The 14,277-nt window shown below is 37.7% G+C and overlaps 1 protein-coding gene across 2 annotated transcripts in view; it reads right to left on the bottom strand.

The window, feature by feature from the left end:
• The window catches only part of MANBA (mannosidase beta), a 140,269-nt gene that overhangs the window by 54,171 nt on the left and 71,821 nt on the right, over positions 1-14,277 (bottom strand). The gene's annotated exons all lie outside the window — the stretch shown is intronic.

Raw genomic sequence — 14,277 nt, 5'->3', positions numbered from 1 at the left:
GAGACCTCTGTCCCGGGGACAGTAGTACATCCAGGTTTTCCCACAACCAGGCATGGTCGGCAAGACCTTACAAAGAGAAGTTCTGACATTCTTATCAAAACCATCATTCTTTCCAGCCATAAACTGGATCGAGGAATGAGGGACATGGTTGTATACCAATAAAGCTTAACCTCGAATTAATTTTACATGCTTCTTCTCTAATTAAATAAATAAATTAGATTACTTAAATTCATGTAATAAAAGTGGCCATACACTCTTCCACTTTTCTACCCTTGCCTTTATTTATATGACATGACAAATGCTGCCAGAGTTAACTTTAGAAGATACGGGAAAAGGCCTGGGTGAGGGGAATCTTTGTCACACCTCCTTCAGGGTTGCAAAATGTAAATTTGATTGATTTGCAAATGTGAATTTTAAAACACCTTGACAAGGGATTCAAACATGGAGAACAGAGATTCTTACAGTGTAGACAGTACAGTCTACATTTAAAAATGGTGGGAATGACATATCAGAGAGTCTTCTGACTCCTGGAGGGTAAGAATCTCATCCAAAGAAACTGGATAAAAGCATAAGAAATGAAATTATGATGAAAGCCATCTTTCCCTCAACTTCCTAGGTGTTAGTAATTTATTATATTGTGCTTTATGCAAAAGAACACTTTCAAGTAATATTTATAATAGTGCCAGTGAGTACAGCTGTGGTGTCATTTGGAAACCAATCATTAAAAAGTAACTGAATATTTTAAATTTGATGGCATGAACTCTTTAAAAGCCAAATACTGTTTATTACATCTCTTAAAACTATAAACGAAAATGCCACTGAAGCATCATAACTTACAGGATTAGTAATTGCGCTGCCCTGGCTGGAGAAGCACACAGTAGCAAAAGGGCAGTAGTACAGTTGACAGTGCTGAATGCCTACTGAATGAAAAGTCAGTGAAAGAAATCCCAACACTGTCACTTTCCAATGACACAGCAAACTCATCCAAGTAAATATTTAGCTGTAACATGAAAAGCGAGTTGACATCCCATCTGAAGATGCTTTACAAATGAATGGATCTCCATACATGGACTCTTCTGCTTGTATCTGTCTGGTATCAGCACGTCAAATAGTCAAAAAGAAGAGTTTTCTTTTATGTAAATGCTTGGCAATAAAATACAAGAGGTGCTGAAGTAGTCAAAGGACCGAATACATTTTGTGAAACTCTCCGTTATCCTACAACAACAGTGTTAACATACGCGCTGATGTTACAAAAGCAGTGGTGACTTAACCCTGTGGGTGCCTTATCGAGGCAGTGGCTCAAGAGTGTGCTGTAATCACTGTCCCCTTCACCTTCATGCACTACCAGGGGGGGAAGCCAGTGTCACTTTAAAATGTCCTTGATAAATCAGTATAAATTATTTATTAATTTTATGAAATCCTAACCCTTAAGAGCATATCATTTTAATATACTGTAATGAAATGGGAAATACACATAAAGCCCCATGTTTGATGGATGTCAGGAGGAAAAGCATCTATGCCGTTAGTAGAGTTGTAAGCTGAATTAGCTGTCTTTTTCATCAAACTCCAATGTTACTTGAAAGGACTGAGAGACAGGCCACAGTTATTCACACTTGGATATGTAGCAGACCTTTTCTAAAAATGAAGTGAGCCTGTCACTCCAAGGAAAATAACTCACAGTATTTGTCGCCAATGATAAAATTCAAACTTCCAAGCAAAAATTAGGGTTTAAAAAAACTTGTATCAGCTACCATGAGTTTGAAAACTTCCCAAAACATACAGCCTTTAGAATGAGATCAGTAGGGGATGTTAACAAACGTAAATTCAATATTGTAAAATGAAATGTTTCAACATGTGGGAGACCTGCAAATCTCAGTAAGCCTGCGTGTTCCAAATAACCAATGATTACATTACAGTATCACACATGGGTAAAAAGATCCACTAAAATTGTAGGATAGACCAAGGAATTTTAACATAACAGAGTATGAAAAGTTCATCGATATGGTTTCAGCTTTCACATTGCAACTAACCTACTTTTTTTTTTTTTTTTAATTTTTTTATTTTTTATTGACTTTGTAATAATATTACATTAAAAATATATATGTGCGGTCCCATTCAACCCCACCCCCCCACCCCCCCCTCTCCCCCCCCCCAACAACACTCGTTCCCATCATCATGACACATCCATTGGATTTGGTAAGTACATCTTTGGGCACCTCTGCACCTCATATACATTGGTTCACATCATGGCCCATACTCTCCTCTATTCCATCGTGTAGGCCCTGTGAGGATTTACAATGTCCGGTGATTACCTCTGAAGCACCATCCAGGGCAGCTCCATGTCCCGAAGATGCCTCCACCTCTCATCTCTTCCTGCCTTTCCCCATACCCTTTGTCCATTATGTCCACTTTTCCCAATCCAATGCCACCTCTTCTATGTGGACACTGGATTGGTTGTGTCCATTGCACCTTTATGTCAAGAGGAGGCTCAGATTCCACCTGGATGCTGGATGCAATCCTCCCATTTTCAGTTGTAATCACTCTAGGCTCCATGGTGTGGTGGTTGTCCTTCTTCACCTCCATCTTAGCTGAGTGTGGTAAGTCCAATAAATCAGATTGTAGGTGCTGGAGTCTGTTGAGGCTCAGGATCTGGCTATCACATTGTCAGTCCAGAGATTCAAATCCCCTAAATATATCTTAAACCCCAACATTAACTGCACCTCCAGCACATTAGCATGAAAGTCTTATGAAGGGAGATCCCATCTGAGTCCAGATTCATCACACATAAACACCATTTCCAAAGAGGGGCCATCTGCCCTGGTAGTTAACCCCATCAGCCATGACCATAACTCCCATGGGTCTCTTTAGCCCTCAAAGGAACCAATATCTGGGGGTTGTATCTGCTTTATCTGTCTCTCTGACTCTGCTCAGTTGTGCATGGCAACTAACCTACTTGTAGTTCTTTCTAGTGTTGCATCAAAGAATAGCCGCAATTATCTGAAGAGGCTATTACAGTACTCTTTCCTTTTCAAACTATAGCTGTGTGAGACCAGATTTTCTTCATAGGTTTCAACGAAAACAACATATTGCAAATTAACTGAATGCAGAAGCAGATGAGGATCCAGCTGTCTTCCATTAAGCCAGACATTGAAGAGATTTGCAAACATGTAAAACAATGTCATTATTCTCACTAAATATTTTCATTTTGGAAAATATATTTATTCTTTAAAAAAATTTTATTTACATGAACATGCCATGGGTTTATCTTTGTCGTTTGAAAGGAATAAATGATTTTTTTAAAATTCTCAATTTTAATTTTCAATATGATAAGTATCAATAGATATAACCCACATAAACAAAAACACTTAGGCGTCCCCATAATTTTTAGGAGCGTAAAGCCATCCTGAGTCTAAATAACTCTGAGACTCACTAATTTAGAAATCAGAATTCACATTTAATTTTTAATATCTGTTAAAGTTAAAATATTATTAACCACAAAAAAAGTAATACACATTTTTCTTTTTTGTGTGCAGACTTTCTCATGAAAAGACAACTATCCCTATATTCCAACTTCTGCAATAACAATTTTATAATACAGGTCACCTGACAGTGCCTCAGAGGTGAAGTGGTGATACCAGTCCTTTTCCTCTCTGGGCATTCTTTGACAGGTTAAAAGCTGGTGGGTCTGTGGCAGTGGCAGGAAATTTCCACCTCCTCTGGCAGCCCTAATAGGTAACATAAAAGCCTTCTTCTATAACTGGTATTTTACTTCAGAGAAAATAATGGGCTCTGAAAGAGGTTTTTTGAAAAAACAAAAACCTAACAAACACAAATTTACATTCAGGGTGAATATATTATCTTCCTATAAGGCCAAAGATTTTTAAAACAGTCCAACAAAGCAAACTACTGTCTAAAATCAGCAAAAAAAAAAAAAAAAAAAAAAAAAGCTAAAAACATATCTGTTTAAAGTCAAGCAGTCTGAATTTTAAAATTTTCCCTTTCCCAATTTTTCTATCTAGTGTTGAAAGTTTTTTTTAGCTCCTTACCAGGAAAGTTTTTTATTAGCTTCAAAAAGACTTCCTTTTTAGGGCAGAAGGATTAATTTTAAAAATGCAGGATAGTTGAACTCATTCTTTCAGACAAGAATTGGGCATATCTTAACTAAAAGGCTTAAGAGGTACGTGACCTGTAAGCAAATACTGTGCTTCTCGAATTTCTTTCTCGGCAGACCAAACAGATGATGATGTAATGAATCATTGATTCATAACCCCGAGTGTTACTTCTCAGCTGTTTGTAATCAGATACTTAAAAAGCTGTTATAGTATCACAATTTTTGAAAGGGTAATTTTCTATCAAAAACAAAACAAAACAAAACACCACCATAATGCTAAACATTGGCAAAAGTTACCTAAAAGATTTTAAAATAATTTTCATCTCCAAAATATACCTTCTAAAAGTCATTTCATTTCTACCTTCCTGAATTTTTAGAGGAAAGCAAACACCACATTTCTGTCTTTGCTCTGAAAGTTCACTGTCCACTGCCGTACCCCGCAGAAGGGAGAAAGAAGCTCTAGGTTGCCACAAAAGGCTTGCCACAAACAGGGCTGCATAGGATGATGCAAGACAGGTTCTGTGTTTTGCCCTTAATTTGCTGATAGCACAACCTAAAGTTAAGGTTTCTAGCAGCATAGTTATCTGTTATCATTGTAGCCAGTGGTGAATCTTGTATATTTGACACCAGATAGGACTGCTTTTTAATAACATTCCATTCTATACAACAAGATTATTTTCAGTAATAATAATGAAATAAAATGAAACATAATGGCCAGAAAAGAAATGCAGACAGTGAAAATTTTCTTTTATTGAATTTTGTATGTATAATCATGCCATTTTTTAAAAAGACACACTAAAACAGACATTACAGTACCAAAAAAGGATAAACACACACAATAAAATAGACATTACAGTATAAAAAAGGAAAAAGTAATGAATTAATATCTTTATTACATTAATGTGTTTTTGAAAAAAGTAAAAAATACCTATATTTTGGTTTGTTGTACTAATGAATAATATTTGCTATTTTTGAGCCTTAACTTCTGAAAATCACCCAACAACTTCAGCAAACTTGATCTTCTTTGCAAATGTATGTTGAATAAAGAGCACAGCCAGATTTGCCAATCTATCTTTGCAAATGAAGCCAAAGATATACAAATATTTAGGAAGGTATTAAAAATAAGTTTGGCAGAGATTCATAATAACCTCACTTTCCATTATATTCCAAAAAAATGCAATAGTATCCATGCCTTTGTTTCCCTGAGATCCAGTTGAGCTGCTTATAAATGCCTCTGCAGTTAAAAATTTTCCATGACTCAAGTTTTTCTTCTTTTGCCAAAATCAGAGAAAATGGCTGAATGATAGTGAACACAGGCATTATCTGACCCACTGCTTTGGAACAAATGCCCGGTTCTTGAAGAAAATGATTGGGGTATTCAAATACTGCTATTTTGATTTTTTTCAGGCACTGTAAGACTAGCATCAGCAACTCTTGTGGTTTATTCTAGCAACCTTCTTCAAATTTTGACTCTTTTTCTACGTAAATGCCCATATCCTTACATTTTGTTGTTGCACAGTTAGTAGCCTTCATCACAATTTCTGTGTACTGATATATATATATATATATATATATATATCTTTTAATATAAAGAAGCGTTTTAAAGGTTGGCATCGCATTGTACATTGTCCAATGCAGATTCCAGCTATTTGCAAATGTTTGTGTCTCATTAACCTCCTCTAAAACTGTACACTAGGAGAAAAGATAACGCAGAAAATAATTGCATGTAGCGGAGAGCAAAATCTGAGCTGATCCATATATGTCCACATTTTCTTTCAATCTCACGGTATTTCAAAGTTGAGAATAACTTTTTAAAATCTGTCTTTGTTCCACAGCTTCATAATTAGCATTCCATCTTGTCTAGGAAAGACTTTCTGCAGCTTTTTCCATCAATGAGGTGAGATAAAGAAGAATGAATAAAATTTTTCCAAAGTTCCAAAAACCATTACATGTGAAGAAATGCTGCCAAAAGAGTAAATCCTGCAAGGTTCAGAGAATGATTTCCAAAAGGCAGAAATAATATTGGGTATTAATTTCTTTGATTTTTGCATCAACTCCACTGTGACTGTCAGCCACACTTGTATGGTCATATCCTTGACCACAAAAGTGGTTTCTGAAATAGCAAACCTTGTTTGCTATTTGTTTCAAGCTTTCTTTTGTGAATTCAGCAGCAGTCTTTCTGAAAAACAAAAATGACTGCTCCATTTCAACCTTCCATCTTCTATATGGGCACGTCTGGTCAAGTCACACATTTAATATCTATATGAAGCAGCTAGTATGTCAGGAAAAACAATTCAAAGTTATTTTGTTATTTAAATATCCACCACTATTAAAGCATACCTGATGTCATGCTTACTTTCCTGATTCATTCTTTTTTTTTTTTTTTTTTCTGATTCATTCTTTGGTATAAAAACAAACAACATTTTAAAGGAAATAAATTTCAAATCAAAAGATTTTATTAGCCAAACTCAGCATATAAATTCACTATCTTCCCCCTCCCCCAGTAGGACATGACTCCTGGGGATGAGCCTCCCTGGCAACAAAGAATTATTACCAAACACCAACTAGCACTGCATCTAGAAAAAGACCTTGACAAAAAGGGGAAATATTAAATACAAATGAGTTTTTATGGCTAAGAGATTTCAAAGTGAGTCAGGAGGTCATTCCAGAGGTTACACTTAAGCACGTCTCAGAAGGATCTCATTGACTGCCACAGTAAACAATTTCTCAAACAGTGGGGATCCTGAGGGTTCTAGAGACATCCAGAAACTATAAGCAGGGTATAGAGCTCAGGAATTCAGCACCCTGTTAGTGAGTCTTACTTTGGAATTTATGCTCCTCGTTGTAACAGAGTTTGACTCATTTATAGTTACCCTATACATGAATCTTCTGCCCCTTTTGTTTGAACCTATAATTAGCACTATACTTGTTAAATATATGTCCCAGAGACTTAAATCTTTGGTCCATTCATTTGCCAGTTGAGCCCTGAATCTCAGCAGAGTTGCAACACCTACTCTCCAGTTCACTGGACTCACCCAGGACAACTAAGGAGATGATGAGCAATGCCCATCCCAAGGAAGAAAGAGTGTCTGCAACTGCTGGGAAGATAGTTCCATCCATCTGCCCCATGGGATTTAAGCCCCCCCTCAATTAGAAGCAGAGGGTGCATCACCATCTCCAAATCCTCAAGACTGGGGAATGAACTATGGACTACAGTACACTTATTATTATTCTACTACAGACATTATTATTTTAGCATGGAATAACTTTTATCATTGATATAAAGGCAGTGGCCACCAGAGGTTCTGAGGGGAGGGATAGTGAAAAATAGGTGTTATATGGAAGCATTTTTAGGACAGTGGAATTGTCCTACACGACACTGCAATAATAGAAACAGGCCATTATATATTTTGCCATAACCTACAAAATTGTGCACGACAGAGTGTAAACTATAATGTAAACTATAGTCCACAGTTAGTAGCAATGGTTCAATATGTTTTCATCAATTGTAACAAATGTACATCACTAATGAAGGATGTTGTTCATGTGGGGAAAGTGTGCAAGGGGCAGGGGGTAGGGCATATGGGAATCCTCTATACTTTTTATGTAACATTTATGTAATCGAAATCTTCTTCAAAAATAAAAAATAAAGAAATTTTAAAAAATAAAAGAAATCTAGTAAAACAGGCTGTATACAAACTAAAATTTGCTCTTACAAACAAAATATTTCATCTTACACATCACACTTCACACTTTCTTTCTCTATTTTAAATTTTAAACATAAAAACTCCAAGAGATCACACAGAATGATGGAATTGAAGTAACTCACTTTCAGTTTCTTTTTTATAATCACTGTGTTATCATTGTTTACTTCAAATCTACTTTTAGGCAGCGGACTTGGCCCAGTGGTTAGGGCGTCCATCTACCACATGGGAGGTCCGCGGTTCAAACCCCGGGCCTCCTTGACCCATGTGGAGCTGGTCCACGTGCAGTGCAGATGTGCGCAAGGAGTGCCGTGCCACACAGGGGTGTCCCCCACACAGGGGAGCCCCACGTGCAAGGAGTGCGCCCCGTAAGGAGAGCCACCCAGCGCAAAAGAAAGTGCAGCCTGCCCAAGAATGGCACCGCACACACGGAGAGCTGACACAACAAGATGATGCAACAAAAAGAAACACAGATTCCCGTGCCGCTGAAAACAACAGAAACAGATAAAGAAGAAGACGCAGCAAATAGACACAGAGAATAGAAAACCGGGGTGGGGGGGAAGGGGAGAGAAATAAATAAATAAATAAATCTTTAAAAAAACAACAACAACAAATCTACTTTTAATGCAAGAATGCATATTATGACAGGGTCTGGGGTCTGGGGACACCATCTGTACCCAAAGCATGCTAGAAAGATTCCAAACTGTTATGAGCTTACTTTCAAAATGACTGTGTGAAGCTCAGTCCGCATGCCTGGAGACGGCTCTATAAGAATTCTCCAATTTAACTCCCATGCGGAATATAATGTTTATTAAGAGATAAACAACTAAAATGTGCTCAAAGCCTACACACATATAATTAAAACTCAAGAGTAACAGCAGCAATTGTTTAGAACTTGGCCCAACAAAAAAAAAAGATTTTTTAGAGAAGAATATTGTTATCACTGATATTGTTTAAATTGCCAGCACACAGAATAATAAAGAAAACAGACTAACTTGCAGCTTAAACACAATAGTCTCCATTACCGGCTTCACCCAGAGTGGGCTGCTAACGCCACCCCCCCACCCCAACTCTAGGTAAGTCACAGCCTGCAGCTGTTTTGGAAATCTTTACTCTTTTGACATGGAAGAGGACAAAAGGAAGGAGACATACTTCATAATCTCTGTGAACTCTCATTATTAACCAAAATTATAGAAGTGTCCAAAATACACCTTGAATATTCTGAATTCTATATTCTGTACTCTGTACTATTAAGGTTTTTGGAAAGCCAAGAGCAGAATTTAGAGAGAAAAGATCCCACTGACATTGCATTTCTGTCTGCCCTGTGGAAACTGCAAAGATGAAAATAAGAATTTGAGAAACAACAAAGTGAAATAAAAGAAAAAAAAGACAACGAAGGAATCCCAATTGCTTTTCTAATTGCCATAGCTATGAGCAATATTTTACTTCTTCTGACATGTGCAATACAAGTCTACTCATTGATTATGGAAAGCATATTATTACATTATCTATCTTCCTACAATAATTTTTTTAAAAGATTTATTTATTTATTTATTTATTTATTTATTTATTTATTTATTTATTTATTTCTCTACCCTTTCCCCCCCAACCCCAGTTGTCTGTTCTCTGTGTCTATTTGCTGTGTCTTCTTTGTCTGCTTCTGTTGTTTTCAGCGGCATGGGAATCTGTGTTTCTTTTTGTTGAGTCATCTTGTTGTGTCAGCTCTCCCTGTGTGCAGTGCCACTCCTGGGCAGGCTGCACTTTCTTTCGTGCTGGGCGGCTCTCCTTACAGGGCACACTCCTTGTGCATGGGGCTCCCCCTATGTGGGGGGACACCCCTGCGTAGCAGGGCACTCCTTGCATGCATCAGCACTGCACATGGGCCAGCTCCACACGGGTCAAGGAGGCCCGGGGTTTGAACCGTGGACCTCCCATGTGGTAGACGGATGCCCTAACCACTGGGCCAGAATCTTGATGTTGGGTCAAATATAAATAGCAACAACCACCTATTGCATTTAGCCAGATTTTCTTGATCTGGTGAATACTTGGGAAACTGTTACAGAATATGTTATGCTAAAAAGAATTATCAACTAACTGAGCTGCTGTTTTTCCAGAAGGATAAACTATAGTAATCACTCAAAAAATAGTTATTTATTATGCTTTAACACACATTACCTATTACAAGTGTCAATGAGTAAGATAAAAAAATATCCACTTAGTCTGGGAAGAAAATAACAACAACAACAAAAAACAGTAGGAAGACTTTTTATTTGGTGTTCATGGAGTAGCCTCTCCAACTACAACTTATACTCAATACTTTTTCTTTTGTTAAAAAATCAAGCTGATTTCCAAAATTGATAATGGCAACTCTCCCTGATTCATATACTATAATCCCTCAAGAAATGACTTTTTTGAATTTATAATAGTCAACCTTTATTTTTTTGTTACTTACTTTTAAAATACCTGTTGCTTTTTCTTATTTTCTCCCAACATTCTTAAACCATTTGCTCCAAAGTCACTCCTTTTGACAATAAAAACATTTTCAGACCTCAAGACATTCTGCCATGCTCACAAAGACATGTAGTCAGCACTTTTCCCTCCCTAAGTGCCTGCATGCTTTTTATGATACAGTAGGATGTGCTGGGCTGCTTCCAGAATTTTTAACTTCCCCATATCCTTTTGTCTGAGTCAAATTGCTGCTCCCTTGTCATATTCTCACTAAACAAAAAATTAAAACACATAGAAAAGAGGCAAGAAAGATGGTTATAATACTGAAATAGATGGATTTCAATGAGACATTTAAAAATAGGAATATGCTTGCATGAACAAGCCCAGCATAACACAAAAGTGAGACCAAACCATCAGGATATAAGAGCAACAGAGATGAGATAAGGAGGATGCAGTCATCAGAAGACTGTTTAAAATCCAGTCGGGGAACAGATGTGGCTCAAGCAGCTGGGCACTTGCCTCCCACATGGTAGGTCCCAGGTTTGGTTCCCCAAGCCTCCTAAAGAAGACAAGTTGATGCAATGAGCAGATACAATGAGCTGACACAACAAGCAGATGCAACAAACAAGCACAACGAGCAGGGGACAAATGTGGCCCAAGTGGTTAGGCACCTACCTCTCACATGGGGGATCCTGGGTTTGGGTCCCGGTGTCTTCTAAAGAAGACGAGCAGACACAAATAGCAGACACAGCCAGCAGACAATAAGCAGAGAAACAAGAATACACAGCAAGCGGACAATGAGTGGAAACAACGAACAGACAGATGAGAGAGCCATCTAAGGGATAAAATAAAATCCAGTTGGACAAATACCAAGTGCACAAGGGGCAAAGGTGAATCAAAAACAACCACTTTGGAAAAGAGTTCAGCATTATCTATAAAAGCTGAACCTATGCAGATCCTATGACCCGCAATTCTACTGCCAGAAGAAACACTGTTGGGGGAATATGTATGCCAACTGTCTTATCAACAATATTCAAAGAGCATTACTTGGAATAGCAAAACTGGAAACAACTCACATTTCTGCAGCAGAAGTGTGGAATACAATGATATACTATACAGTAATGTAAATAAACAAATCACAGCTACATACAACATACCAAAATGTCACAAACATAATGATGAGCCATAGTAATCAGACACAAAGGAATATATACTAAATTGTATGCAAATATATAAAGTTCAAAAACAGTCAAAAACAAACAATGTGGTATAAGTCAAGATAGTGGGTCTGTGGGAAAGAGAGAGGGGAGTGATAAGGAAGCTCACAAAAACGGAAGCAGTCTTCTGAGGTGCTAGCAATGTTCTATCCTTTTCCAGGATGACGGTTACACAAGTATTAATTTTTGATAATTCACCATGCTTTTTACCTATATTCTGTGTATTTTTCTGTTTATGTGTTATATTGTGCAATAAAAAAATTCAAAATTATCCTCTTCTGGTACAGTCCCACCAAAGAAAGGCTAGAAAGAAATAAGACAAAGAGACTCCTCCCAGGGCATGCACGGTAAGTAGCAATCAAATTGCTTGCTTGCAGAAATGCTGGCAGTCATCTGAAAAGATTAAGAAATCTAGGATTGGCAGGAAATTGAATTCCGTGGAAAAACCTCCTCAGATAGAAACAAAGGTGAACTAGGCATCATCTCTCTCTGTCCAAATTCGTCTTTGACCTATACTTTTAATCTAGCCCTTTTTTTAATCTCAAAATTTGTAAAGAGCTCAAATTCTTATCTCATTCTGGCTTCCTTTACCAGGCAATCACGGATTTGTAGGGAAGCACAAGAGATTGTTCAGTCCAACCTTTACCATCTTAGTTAAATGAACAAATGGACATAAAAACTGTTTAAAAGTTCCCACTGCAAAAGATCTGCAATGTTCCTCAGTTACCTATTCTAGTATAAAAATCCTTGACTTCTGCAAAGCCTCTCCTCTGAATAACCTCAATCTCAGGTGCTCCACGTTAAGCTCACTTCCTCCTCCATTTCTATCCCAGTATAGATGAATGAAAACGTAACGGCAATAACAAGTTAAAGAATTACCAAACATTTCCTCAGATCTCCTTCAAGTCAAATCATCTTATTCCTTTATCCTTTCTTCCATTTTTAACCACCCTCATGGTGAACCTTCTATCAAGCTATATACAAAACTGATTAAAATGTTTTAGCAAGATTTTAGCAGATCAAATAAATAAGATTCCTCTTACGTGATATGGAATCATTGCTCCAATTACATTTTGTAGATAAGAAGATAATTTCAAAATCCATAACATGAGAGCCACAAATCTAGAAGCAAATAAAAGTGTAAAGACACCATGTAGCCCCAATTTTTCAAGCCTAAACCTCACCAGACTTTAAAGTATTGCTCAGACACAAGGGGTTTCACTGGCATGTGTATCAGTGAGGTCGGCAGAAGGCCCAGAACACGAGTTTGAACTATATCCCAAGCTCTAATGCCTTGCAAAGCACCACTGTTGAGGCCAGCCTAACATGTCACAATCAAAATCAATAAGAGGTCGCAGGGGAAAGGGGGTATTCTGACTCTCAGATAAGAGATTCACTGTCTTCAACCTCAACCGAGTTCTCAGTGGCAACGCTATTACGCTGCCTTAGCCCTTTCTAGCCCTTTCTCCAAAATGGTTATCTCAAACCTTCATTTTCCCCAACTGGCTAACTTGCCCCCATTACTTTCAGCAAACAATGCATCCTAGTTCCCAGAGGAGCAAAACTTTCTGACCAGAACCCCCTAAATTTCTCAGGTTCACTTTTTCCTCTTTAAACTCCACTGAAAGAAGACTTTGTAATTCCCACAGAAACAAAATATATCTTGAGTGGTCCTAAGGACCTTCACAATTACCTTCATCCTCAACCTCCACCCTTTCCTCTTTTCTCTTTTACTCACAATAGCAGCACACAGAGACCCCCATCCCAAGTGAATCCATGCACCAGTTTGGCAGATGCCACTCTCTCCTGTCTTCTCAGACATTGCCCTATCAACTACCTACCCTCCCCTTTTAAAGTAAAGCTCTACCCTCTTTCTACCATCCCCCTCCCATCAGGATTTTATTGTTGTTGATTTTTTTCGTTCTCTCAATGGTGTCCTTTTTCATTCTGCAACAATGTTAAAATTATAGAAAATTTACAAGAACAGTACAAAGAGCTACTGTATACCCTTCACCCAGAGACCCCATTGAAGTTTCACCCCTTGCCCTATTGACAGGGTTTACGGCAAAAAGGACACAACCTGGAATCCAACAAGAGACACAAGGAGGAAAACATAATGAGAGACACAGCAAAGCAGGGAGCAGAGGTGGCTTAAGCAATTAGACACCTCCCTCCCACATGGAAGGTCCTGGGTTTGGTTCCTGATGCCTCCTAATAAAGGAAGATGACGACACAATGAACAGACACAGCATGTGCAAGCAATGAGGGGGTGGGGAGAAATAAATAAATAAAATAAATCTTTTAAAAAAATAAATAATGGTGGTAAAAGATTGTTGGATTCCAGGTTGACAATTGTACCCAATTGTCATGACCCTTTTGTCTGTTTCAAGGTGGAACAATTCCTCAGGCTTTCCTTGACATTTTTGAAGATAACATTGAAGTAGATTTGAAGATTTTAGTTACCGTGTCTCAATCTGGGTTTGTCCGATATTTCCTTACGATCAAATCCAGGTTATGCGTTTGGGCAGGACTATCACAGAAGTGAAGCTGGGTTCTTCTTGTTGCAGCTTATCAGGTGGACATGGGGTCACTTTGTCTCATTAATGCTGTTGACAATCTCAATCACTTAATCAAGATAACATCTGCTAGATTTCTCCACTGTATTTTTTTCTCCTTTATAATTAATAAATATTTTGTTGAGAGATGCTTCAAGACTATATAAATATCCCATCCATCTATATCATGCCACTTTTACCTACCAGTTTTAGTATCCATTCATATTTATTGCCTGAATTAT

This window comes from Dasypus novemcinctus, chromosome 1 (assembly GCF_030445035.2).
Source record: "Dasypus novemcinctus isolate mDasNov1 chromosome 1, mDasNov1.1.hap2, whole genome shotgun sequence".
NCBI classification, from domain to species: Eukaryota; Metazoa; Chordata; class Mammalia; order Cingulata; family Dasypodidae; genus Dasypus; species Dasypus novemcinctus.
This window is presented reverse-complemented; position numbering and strand designations above follow the sequence as displayed.